Source organism: Coenobita brevimanus, chromosome 74 (genome assembly GCF_032717465.1).
Source record: "Coenobita brevimanus isolate Jiangsu-jjx chromosome 74, ASM3271746v2, whole genome shotgun sequence".
In the NCBI taxonomy this organism is placed as follows: Eukaryota; Metazoa; Arthropoda; class Malacostraca; order Decapoda; family Coenobitidae; genus Coenobita; species Coenobita brevimanus.
In genome coordinates, this window is record NC_137027.1 from 28052109 (window position 1) to 28064871 (window position 12763).

Below are 12763 nucleotides of genomic sequence, written 5' to 3' on the forward strand. Positions count from 1 at the left end.
GTTATAATTAAGTGACCGTACTCAAGGGGGTTAAGGAGCAGAAAAGTTAAGGACAATATTCTAAGTGGCTCTGATTTCGTAACACCTGTTCCTGAGCGATTTATTTTGCACATCACACCTTGAAAATCCTCTCGTGTTTCCATATTCAAAACGACATAAAAAAAGCATAAAAGACAATATAAAGGTGCAATAACCAAAATAAATCGCCAGGGAAGGGGTTCTGCTAAGCCCCTTATGCCACCTAGAATAGGCTAGATCATTTCATCGTATTAAGCTAACCAAGCTCTTTTTGACTGGCGACGCGCAAAGTAAATAACAAATGAAGAAAAAAACAATGAAGAAAAAAATAGATGATCAGAGTCAGTAGTGAGCTCCCTCGCCAAATGAGCTAGTAAAAGAAAGAAAATTGTGCAAGGTCGGCCAAATTATCGAATGAAAACTCGGGGAAAACTGAGTAAGCTGAGACGAGATAAAATTCATGGGGGATTTTTTGCTCTAATTTTGCCGTTTCAAAGAAAATTAACATAGTCCGTCCCAGAGAAGTGTATTGGATTCTCAGGCCTTATCGCCCAGGATGAGAGTCTAATGGAGATGAGATGCACCCACGCACGCACGCACAGGCACAAATGAAGCAGGGGAAACACGTTCAGGACATATATACAGTACAAACTAACATACATCCATTCTTAGACAGCAAATACACATACAGGGAGTATCGATGAATGGTAAACACACGCCTATACAGATGTACACACATGGGGAGCGTTGATGAAGGATAAATGCAGATGCAAACACAGACGCACAAATGCATGCATACTGTATATACTTGCACGCGCGCACGCACACACACCACCCACCCACCCACACACACACATACACACACACGATGATGTGAATGAAAGGTTAGGTTGTTGCTGTTTAGATTTACCTCCCTTGGGAGGACCGGGCCAAATACGGACCCGCCAAAGGCTGAAAAAAGGAGATAAGTGGTGAAACTAGTGAGAGCTACTTACAGTATTTAGACTTGAACAGCTCTAAATTTGTAGTTTGGCGTAGCTGAGAACGCAGGGCATTTATCCTCTTCAGTCCTTCGTTGGCGATCATCTCGGCGTTCATTTCGAGGGCTCTCGTGATGTCATCGCATATGGGATGCGAGACCTTGAGCTCGAGGTCATAGACGGGCTCGGTGAGGGCGTGGGCAGGTCAGGTTAATGTCGTTGGAGGGAAATCGTTTCTCTGCTTTCCTCTTGTTCCACGCCTTGTTCTTCTACTTCTTCATCTCAGTTGGTGCCGGCAAAGAGGAGGAAGCACCTGTCCCCATGGAGGTGATCAGGTGTGATAGCAGTCGCCCATTGAGAGGGGCGTCCAACTGCAGCCTTTTCCGCGGTGTCGTGGGGGGTTGGACAGGTTGCAGTGGCCGAGGCCGGCGCTCCTGACGAGTGGCGGGACGGGCGTCGTGGGCAAAGCTCTCGGGGATGGCAAGGCGGGGCAACCCATGCTCCTCAAAGATATGAGGGAGGAGAGTGAGCAGAGCCACCCTGTCATCACCACAGAAAGCCCTCGCCGTCGCGATGCACATCGCAACTATGGTGTCCCTCTCCCCAGAGCACCTAGGACCCTTGGACCGGCGTCCTCGGGCCGTGGGACGTCGCCGTGCATAGGAAGAGTCCTGCACAGCAACACCCCTCTGCCCAGAGACCACCCAGGTCTCAGGACCCATAGGAGGCTGTGAGAGACTGAACTCCACCGTCTCGCCGTCGCCAAGAGAGCGCTAAAGGTGCCGTGTGTTGGGTGCAAAGATCCCTCGGTTGCGCACGAAAACATCCTGGCTTTGATGAAACCGTACGCAACCTTAATGTTGAACTAACACACGGTCCCCCTGATCTTCTGGGCTCCCAGCAGCTCGGATCAGCTGTCGAATGCCCCCATCAACGGGTCGCCGGCAGTAGCAGATCTTCTCGCCATCAAGTCTTGGGGATTAGGCAGCCACGTTTCACTGGCTCTGTAGTGATGGTGCTGGCACGGCTGCTGGACCGGATCTGATGAAAAGTAAACACACATATACATATGTACACACAGGGGAAGTGTCTTAGAATTATAAACACACACACACACACACACACACACACACACACACACACACACACACACTCCAGATGGCCACACAATCCCACACAGACAAACTCCGCGCGCCCACACAGTCCCACACAGACACACTATTCTACACACAAAATTCCACATCAACCTTCCCCATTCTCATCCAACACCATCCCCTTCTCTATGACTATGGCTGCCCTCCTGTCCATCTCTCAGCGTCAAGTCCTTTACCCATTTCCCTGTGTGACGTGAAAATAAATGACCCTAGAATTGTATAAGATGAGTTGTTGTCGGTGTGAATAAGAGGAAGACTAAGGACGAGATGAGGTGAGAGAGAGAGATAGTTAATTTGATAACATAATAAAAAGATAATTACCACCAGGGTGATTCAAGAATGTCTGAGTCAAATTTTCCGGTCTAACAAAAATAACTAGATCCATTTTTTATACTTTCTAAACAGAAGAGTTTAAACTGGAATATGCTCACGGTAGGTGCACCGTGAGCGCATGAGGCTCGTTTATTGGAACACAAAGTGTATACATTTGTATCGCCATGTATACGAAAGTTGCCCATTGTAAACCCATTTTTTATCATTGATTTACTGCAGAAAACGTTGATCTTCTCATTCTTCATCATAGTTTTTCATACTTTTGTTTACATACTGCAGGAAATGATCACATGGGAGGAGTCAAAAACTGGACATGAAAATGTCACATAAGCGGTAAGTTTTTCCTGCAAAGTTTTCTTATTTAGGGAAGTTATGTGCTATATCACTGGTGAATATTAAAGATTAGATAATAAAGAATCTCTATCAAACATAAAACCTAAATGGGATTACACGGATTTCGCAGTAGGGCTTGTGAAATATGCATGTTCCTTCAGAGGAACATTGGGGAGTCACATGAAGGATGTGTTGCCAATGGTGTTTTTTCTTTCTATTTCTATAAGTTTACGAAGGCGCCTATGGTGTACAATTGATTAGCTACTTGAAAACTAATATTTATGATAGTCAAACAACATGTCATACATACATATTCGTAATATGCTTTGTGCAGAAGGTAGGCCTGCTATGTCAGTCCATGCAAGGAATTTGGATTATATAATAAACCATGCTAGATTATTCTGGGTAATTTCTAATTTCTTGGCAGTGTATTTACAAAACACCTGGCCTTACAGGTGTTTAATGGACGTCGTGTAAGCAGCTGCATACCTGTACACTTTACATGATCATGGACCTGCTACAGGCATAGACATTGCCTTAGAGCAAGGGTTCTTAACCCGGGGTCCGTGGACCCCCAAGGGGTCCATGGATGGGCTTCAGGGGGTCCGTGATGGTCAGAATAATTGAGAACAATTTAGCGATATTGCGTGATGCCGTTTGGCGTCATTAGCTGCCAAAAAAATAAATAAATAAATAAATAAAAAACGAAGAGTCTTGAATTCTGGAGTTCGCTGACACAAGCCTACTCTCGTCTGGCAACGCGAGCTATGGGTGATCTGATTCAGTTTGCCACTACATACCTTTGTGAGTCATGGTGCTTGTTTCTATCAAAACGAAAAGTCGAAATCAACTGGATGTCAGTGATGACATAAGTGTTTCCTTGTCAAAGACCACTCTACAATATCATCTTGTTCAAGCCAAACAACAACAACTCTTTCGTTGAAATGAACATTTGAGCAGAATTAAAGTTTTGTTATTTTAATTTGCACAAGTTGGATGTATTTCATTTTTCATCGAGTGGCCATTAATTTTTGCATGAAAAAGAGTAAGAAAATAATTCTTTGTAAAGACTGCTTTATACTTTGTGCATGTCATACGCTGCATGAGGTAGTTTTCAATAAAATAAAGTATATTCATTGCATGCAAAATGCTGTTTTTATGTGCTTATGTGCATTTTTGTAGGGAAGGGGTTCATAGCTTTCACCAGATTCTCGAAGGGGTCCGTGACTCAAAAAAGGTTAAGAACCACTGCCTTAGAGCCTCTTGATGATGGTGCAGAGTCTCATGGAGATGATCCCAGTGAAGATGTCGTTGATGTGGATGAAAATATAATGCTACATGGGCCAAAACTACTTGCAAAGTCACCTCATATCGAACATTCAAACAGGAATTCACGTCTAGAGCCTTGTTTATCGAGGTCAACACCAGCAGACCTAGAACCTCAGGAAGAGTCGACAGAAACATCACACGCAAGGAAAGGCAAGAAACCACCAAGGAAACGTCCCATACGCACACATAAATGGAAAAAATGTGACCTAGAACAATCAAGCAGTGGAAGACAGCCAATAGAAGAGGAACATCGACCAACAATTTTGCATTAGTCGGCAGATGAAGGGTTGGAACCAACTGACATCTTCAAGTTCATGTGGAATGATGAGATCATGGCGATTGTAAGGGAAGAAACTAACAGATATCAACAACAAAAATTTGGTAAAGAGCTGTATGTCACTGTAAATGAATTGTATCAGGTTTTAGGTATATTTCTTCTGTCTGGGTACAACAAGGTTCCTAATAGGCGGATGTTTTGGTCACAACAGGCAGATTCTAGAAACCTCGCAGTGCTACAACGTGGAGTGTCAGTCAATAGGTTTGAAGACATTGTTAGGAGCTTGCATTTTGTTGATAGCTCCAAGAAACCAGAGCATGACATAATTTATAAAATTCGGCCGATATTTGACCATTTCAACAAGATGTTCAAGGAGTTAGCTCAACCCCTTCCCTCGACCTGGGCAGTTGATGAAGCTATGGAACCATACTATGGTCACCATGGATTCAGGCAGTTTATCAGGGGAAAGCTTGTACGATTTGGGTTTAAGTTTTGGTGTCTCTGCTCTTTTTTTTTTTTTTTTTTTTTTTTTAATGAGGGTAGAGAGTCTGGACATGAAGATGGTTTGAAAATAGTTGTTCATATGTTGGTTAAGAGAACTGTTCCCACAGGTAGTAATGGATATATAGACATTTTTTTTTTTTTACTACTCTTCCCCTTCTCGAGTCATTTCGTGAAGAGAATGTAATCCTAACAGGAACAATAAGAAAAGATAAAGTTAAAAATGTTCCTCTGTCTTAGATAAAAAAAAGAAAGAAAGAAAGAGGATTTGCAGAGATGTTCAAAAATTCAGAGGACACATCGGCAGTATGCCAGTGGAATGATAATAGCTATGTGAGAGTGGCAACAAATAAAACAGACTGTGGATCACTAGCAGTCAGTAAGTGTAAACGATGGTCTAAACAAAAGAAAGAAGTAATTATCATTCCACAACCTGTAATCATTCAAGTGTACAACAAGGGGATGGGAGGAGTTGATCTGTTTGACTACTTCTGCGGATAATACAGGGTGATATTTAACAAACGAGTGTGTTATTATCCTCTTTTCATATTCATGCTAAATACTTCAATTGTAAATGGTTGGCTCCTATTTAGAATAATTAGCAAGGTAAATGAACTTTAATATTTGAGAGAGATTGTTAACATTCTTCTGAAACCATGCGAAAGGCCAAGGAAAATTTCACTGATGACATTACCAGATGTTGTACGTTATAATGGAATTGGACATGATATAGTGATGGGTGATAGACAGCGGAGGTGCGGTGTATGCAAAAAAAAAAAAAAAATCCTAAGCCAATGTGCACTAAATGTGATGTTGCACTGCATGTTCCATGTTGGTCACAATACCACAAAAAGTAAGCGCATACGTTGCACTGCATACCTACCACCAGTAACAGTACCTAAACAATTGAGTACAATTTTATTCAACAAGTGCAGTGAAATTTAATATATTTTTGTCTATAAATAAATTTGCAATATAAAAATAAACGTGTAATATGGAAAAGATACCAAAGTTATGTTGAATATTGTACGGAACAGATGCTAAAATATTTTGTTATGTCTTCTTTCATGAAAATACACGGAAAATGGATTAGTTATAATAAAGAGAAAAGGAATAAACAAATTTTTTTGTTATGCGAGGAAGAAGGAACCAAAGGCCATGAGCCCGCAATAACAGTTCCCTCCAAGAGAAAAACAAAATACAAGAGAGAGCCAAATTCAAGATACATTCATTTCGAGATGCCTGGACACACTGCGTTTGAAAGACTGGATATCATAGGCAGCAGGAGATACAGACAGAGGGAGACAGTTCCAGAGTTGACCTGTTGCATAAATGAAGGACTGGGAGTAATGATTAACTCTTGCATTAGAGAGATGGACAGAAAAGAGTTGAGAGTTTGCTGCTAGACGGGTGCTACGCGCCCGTCGTAGAGGTGGAGGAATGCATGCAGACAGCTCAGAGGAGCAATGACCATTAAAGTAGCGATAGAAAAGAGATAAAGATGCAACTGTGCGACAAAGAGACAGAGGTTGAAGGGAGTCAGTAAGAGAAGGAGAGTTAATGAGACGAAAAGCCTTCGATTCCACCCTATTGGGAAGAGCTGTATGTGGGGAGCCTTCCCACACATGAGAGTTGTACTCAACACTGGCTGATAAAACCCCTGTATAGAGTCAACAACTGTGCAGGGGTAAAGAAAGAACTGAGTCGGCTTAGCACACCCAATCTCTTGGAAGCAGATTTTACAAGCGATGTAATATGATCTTTCCAAGATAAGTCCTGAGTAAATGAAACCCTAAACATGTTCAAGGATGATGCAGGATTAAGCTGAATATTATTAAACATTAGTGGGTATACCTGTGGAAGATTTTGACGGGTTGATAGGTGTAAGAACTGACTCTTTGATGCATTAAAAACAACAAGATTATTTTTACTCCAGTCAGAGATACGAGCCAAGTCAGACATTAGGTGTGCCATTGCCTCATCCCTTGTTTGTTGAAGTAACTGATGAGATGGGCGTTGCGGGAACAGAATGGAAAGGTGAAGGGTGGAGTCATCAGTGTATGAGTGGATAGGGTTAGATGTACAGTTTAGTAGGTCATTGATGAATAAAAGGAAGAGAGTTGAGAGTTGGTGATAGGACAGAGCCCTGAGAAACACCACTGTTGATAGATCTAGGAGAAGAACGATGGCCGTCTACAACAGCGGCTATAGAACGACCAGAAAGGAAGCTAGAGATGAAGACACAGATAGAAGGATAGAAACCGTAAGAGGGCAGTTTGGAAATTAAAGATTTATGCCAGACTCGATCGAAAGCTTTTGACATGTCAAGTGCAATGGCAAAGCTTTCGCCAAAGTCCCAAAAGGAGGATGACCAGGGATCTGAAAGGTATGTAAGAAGATCGCCAGTGGAGCGTCCCTGACGGAACCCATACTGACGATCATAAAGAAGGGTGTGATAGGAAAGATGCCTTAAAATTTTGGTATTGAGAATTGACTCGAAATTTTTTGAAATACAGGACGTTAAAGCAATTGGACGATAGTTGGAGGGTTGGGAGTGGTCACCCTTCTTTGGGACTGGCTGAATGAGAGCAAACTTCCAGCAAGAAGGAAAGGTACAGGTTGACAGACAAAGGCGAAAGAGTTTGCCTAGGCAGGGTGTAAGCACAGAAGCACAGTTCTTGAGAACAACAGGAGGGACTCCATCAGACCCATATGCCTTGTTAGTATTGAGGCCAGTGATGGCAGAAAATACATCAGCTGAAGAAATTTTAATGTCAGCCATGAGGAAGTCAGAGGGGGGAAGTGATGGAGGAACAGCACCGGAATCGTCTAAGTGGAAATGGAGGAGAAAGGCTGTGCGAAGAGATCTGCTTTATCAGTAGAAGAAATAGCTAGAGAACCATCAGAGTAGAAAAGAGGAGGGAAGGATAATGAGATAAAGTAGTTAGAAAGGTTTTTGGCAAGGTGCCAGAAGGAGTGGGAAGAATTCGAGTTGGAGAGTTGAGAGCATTTAGTACAGATGAAATTATTTTTAGCAAAGCGAAGAACAGACTTAGCACGATTCCGGGCAGAAACGTAAAGATGATGTGATTCAGGGGTGGGTTGGCTCCTGTACCTTTTGTAGGCCCTCTCCTTGTTGTGGACAGCATTAGAACAAGCGTGATTAAACCAACGCTTTCTTGCGTTAGTCAAAGGACATGAGAAAGGAATGAATGCTTCCATGCCCGAGAGAATAACTTACGTAATGCGCAAGGCACACTCAGATGGCTTCCGGCCATGGAAGCAATAATCATTCCAGGGAAAATCAAAGAAGTACTGTCTGAGGGCCTCCCAATCCGCGGCTCCAAAGTGCCACAGGCAACGTTTCCCTGGAGGGTCCACAGGCCGTACCAGAGTGATAGGACAGGTTAAGGTGATAAGGTTGTGATCGGAGGAGCCCAACGGAGAGAAAAGATTAACAGTGTAAGCAGAAGGATTAGTTGTAAGGAAGAGATCAAGTATGTTGGAGCTCTCTCCGAGGCGGTCTGGGATACGGGTAGGGTGCTGTAGAAGCTGCTCTAGGTCATTAAGGATAGAAAAGATGTAGGCTTGTTCACCAGGTGGATCTGTCATTTATCGTCAGTTTACTTTTATTTATTGCCTAGGGATACCATGCGAGCATATTGAGCAACTAGATATATGAATGGACCAAGGAGTGCCAAGAAGGCCTCCATGGTGTTCCTTTAAAGGAACACTGCGAATTTCCTAGATGCTAAAGAGATAATGCAAAATGAATTTGCACGTCATTTTTGGGTCAAAACATGTAACATGTGAAATTCAAAGAAATCTGCAATATTCAAATGGTACCATGCTTCCGTGGGTAGATCCCTATTACCTGAAGGAATGAATACGAAAACCAAGGACGAAGTGAAACAGTGGTAAGAGTTGCAGGTACATAAAAAAGTGTAGTTTGACTGGCAAGGGGGCTCGGGGAGGGATGATGAGCAGCGACAAAGTGGATTTTCGCAGCCACAGTAGATGATCCCTGGGCTTAGGTGTCGTGCAACAGAATTTTTTTTTTTTTTTTTTTTTTGCATTTACTGTACCTTCTCCCATGCTGATATGTAACAAAACACACACACACACACACACACACACACCTTAGTGACAGTCACGAAGAAGTGCTATGGAAAGGCTGTAAACCTATCTTTGTCTTACTCTGCCACCAGGTTACGGGAAGCAGATGCAAAAGTGTAAAAATCTTAGCCATTTAAAGTGGAGGAATTGTAGCTGCATATAAATGAATCATTATTATAATAATTTTATAAGGATCCATTGCACGTCTTCCAGACTAATTTATTTCTGGAAATGGCACGTTGATATACTGCTTATCCAAACTGCCCTAAACACTTAAGAGAGAACGCAATAATTTACTGTCATTCCTTCTCATAGGACAGGATGAAAAGCGGGCCGCATGTCAGATATGGAAAGATGAAATGTCAGACAGGGTCACAAGAGGCAATCTGATTCTCTACCAGACAAACATACTAAAATCGACATGTGAGGAAAGACAAATACTGAGGCAAACCAGGTGACACCATGTCAGACTGAGAGATATGGGAATATGAAGGCATTTTAAGGCTAAGAACTTTTTTTCTTTCTTTTTAGTTAAAGTAACGGTCAATAAAGAATGCCCCAAACTAAGGGAATTCATTCCCCCCTACCCACCTTTTTTTTTTTTTTTTTAGTCAGATTGAGATGTGAAAGAATATGAAGGCGACTGCCAACTGGGAGAACCTATTTCACTGTCACTAACACATCATTGTTCTCAGCTTCGGTGAGGCTTCTCGCAAGGATAAGATAACATGAAGTAAAGTCTGCCATAAAAGGTCAAGTCGGAAAAAGATTAACTTCTTAATAAGATGTTTAATTTATTAATGGTACCTAAAGCGATTATATTCAACTTAGGAATGGCGTCAAGCAGTGAAGGGGTTAATGAAGGCTATACCTGGCTCCTTAAACAAAAAAGAAAAAAAAATCTGAGATGAATAATATCTTCTAGTATTAGCAAGAATAAAATGCAAAGGACGTATTCTGGTAAAAGTGGTTAAGGAAACAAAATTCATACCTTGGAATGGCGCAAATCCGACCGCTGGTGGCAACTCCTACCGATTCGGGGAAAAAAATATCAATGTCTAATCTTCATTTTTCTGTTATTTTTTTTTTATATTTTTTATTTCATACTTTTGCATTTTTAATATTTATTTTGAAAAAAATCAAACCGATCTGAGTTGACCCCCAGCGGTCGGATTTGCCCCACTGTACGGTAACCTGCAGTAAGAATAAAAATACGAATGACGTACTGTACCTTTAGGGGTCAAAAAGAGACAAACACACTCTTCACAAACCAGTCTCCCACTCCAAGAGATTTAATACACACTGTCATAACCAATCTCCCAGTCCTTAAGACAAAATACACCTCATACCCTGTTCAAACAAGAAAAAGTAAAGGGGACAATATACACATCAAATAGCTCAAAATACACACCAGACAAGACACAATATACACTCCCTACCCAGTCCAAACAAGAGACAAAATACATTCTCTACCCTATCCAAATAAGGGACAAAACACACAAACTGACAAAAATACACATTCTATCCTATTCATTCTCCCAATCCCTCTCCCTTCCGTTTTCATAATTGCGTGTACTTCCTTCCCCCACACTAACCTTATCATCATCTGATTGCCTTCACTGGGGTGGTATGCTGTTAATAACCCATTTGCACATTTAAGTCGACGTACGGCAGCAGATAATAATGGCTTTACACTGTCAGATATACAGTAGTTAGACTGGAGGATCGTTTTAAATAGTAACCAAGGAGTTTCACTATTACCTCATAGTTAAAACCCACCGAGGTTATATAAATATGACACATTATTTTAGCTGCAGGAATGAGTAGTTACGTCAGCTGAAAACCGATTAACAAAAATTCTACTAGTAATACTAGAACGTAAAAGAATGACTAACATATCCTTCAGTCCAGAACTCTTAAACGTGTAAAGGGAGTATTAATCTTGACTCCTCAAATGAGTAGGATTAATTGTGGGATTCATAAGCAGAGTGTGGATTCCTCTGAAAATGGTTAACTTTGGCTTTATAAGTGTTACTGCACGTCCTGGCCAGATCCGGGGAATATGTACTGTATATGTGAATCAGTTCCGGTCGATCGAACTGTTTGGCCTTGATGTCACTTGGATGTACACATGACTTGTAAAAAAAAAATATCTGTCTATATTTACATTTGTCTGTCTATATTTCTAAATACCTGAATCTTTCTGCCTGTCTTTGTCTGTATTTATACATCTAGTGGTGTATATCATTACTGTATATCTGACTATTTCCCCATGAAGCAAAATGCAGTATTGAGCAATGTTAGCTGCAACGAACGATGTTACCAATACCTTTAATGTGATGGCAGAGGATTAACTGGGTCTCAGTATAGTCATGTACACTTAATAACTAAATACTCAATTGAGGAAAACTGAGTGATGTTACATCATAAAATGCATGAATTAAAGTATCAAGGTGAGCTATATTCTGGAAACTAATGCTATGTTCTGAAAGGTAACCTGACTCACAAGGGCGTTCTTCACATTCTGTACCTGAACTTAATGGTTTCGTTCAGCCTTTTTCACGGTCGGGACAACTCTAGTATTCTGTTTTAATTACCACCTGACGACTTTATTCAGCTGAACGGGGCTCATAGGAGCCAAAGTGTTCACCTTCTCACCATAAGGATGTCTTTCAAGGTACATTTTTTTCCTACTTCCAGACTCCCTAAATGAGCTTAGATCTCTTGTACTGAAGTGATAAATGAAGATTATATTCAACAACTTTGGTTCGAAAAGTCTCTCCTTCACTGATTAAAATTATCCGATTATAGAAGGGGAAAAAAAAAAAACATATAGTCATGTCATCCTATTAACTCCGAGGAATATGGTAGAAAAAAAAAAGTAACTAAAAAAGGAAAAATTACAATGCCACATCATGATATTCACTTCGAAGAATCTCTGCTTGGAATTTACTCGCTTAACATTAGTTAGAATAAAACACAGGGCAGTCCGCACATGACACTGCTAGAACCTCACGTGTTGCGGGGACGGCTAGGTCTGCTGGTGTGGGCGTAGGTGTGCCAGTGAATAGAAAATGAGTAAAGGCTGTCATTGATATCGGTGAGCCGTCCCCACAGCACACGAGAAACTGCCCGGTGGAAAGGAGGTACACGTTATATATAGGTCATTCGGTACATAACATCCTCGTGCTGAAGAGGCTAAAAGGTACTCCGACATCAAAGACGTTACCTGGTTGAATATTATTTTCGCCTCCTTCCCCCTCCACCAGCGGCTGATGACAATAATAATATGAAGCCAATTAATTCCGTTATATGATAGTCTGTGTGTGTGTGTGTGTGTGTGTGTGAGAGAGAGAGAGAGAGAGAGAGAGAGAGAGAGAGGAAAAAAAAAAGTGCTGGTGATACTGATTGCCCACAAAACACAAAGACTCGTGTCCAGGGAAATCAGAGGCGGAGCTGAGTGGAAAGGAAACTACACTTTTTCTTTTTTTTTTTTTTTTATGAGGGACAGATCAAGGCAACAGTATGCATATATAATTTTCCTACCTGTTTTTGGAAGCATTTTAGCTGTGGACATTGTGGAAATATATACCAGTATGTTATTTGCCGCAGGGATTCCGGTTACATGACTTTGCATATAAATTATATTTTGAAATACTATGGTGCCAAAATTTCAAAGAAATTTTTATACTATTTGGGAAGAATTCGCTAATAAAGATAAA

General features: G+C 41.3%; 1 long non-coding RNA gene and 1 pseudogene across 1 annotated transcript in view; both read right to left on the reverse strand.

Moving 5' to 3' along the window:
• Nucleotides 1–12763, reverse strand: part of LOC145407887 (uncharacterized) — a 563348-nt gene that overhangs the window by 358182 nt on the left and 192403 nt on the right. The window lies entirely within an intron of this gene.
• The window catches only part of LOC145407650 (neural cell adhesion molecule 2-like), an 81059-nt pseudogene continuing 70204 nt past the window's right edge, over nt 1909–12763 (reverse strand).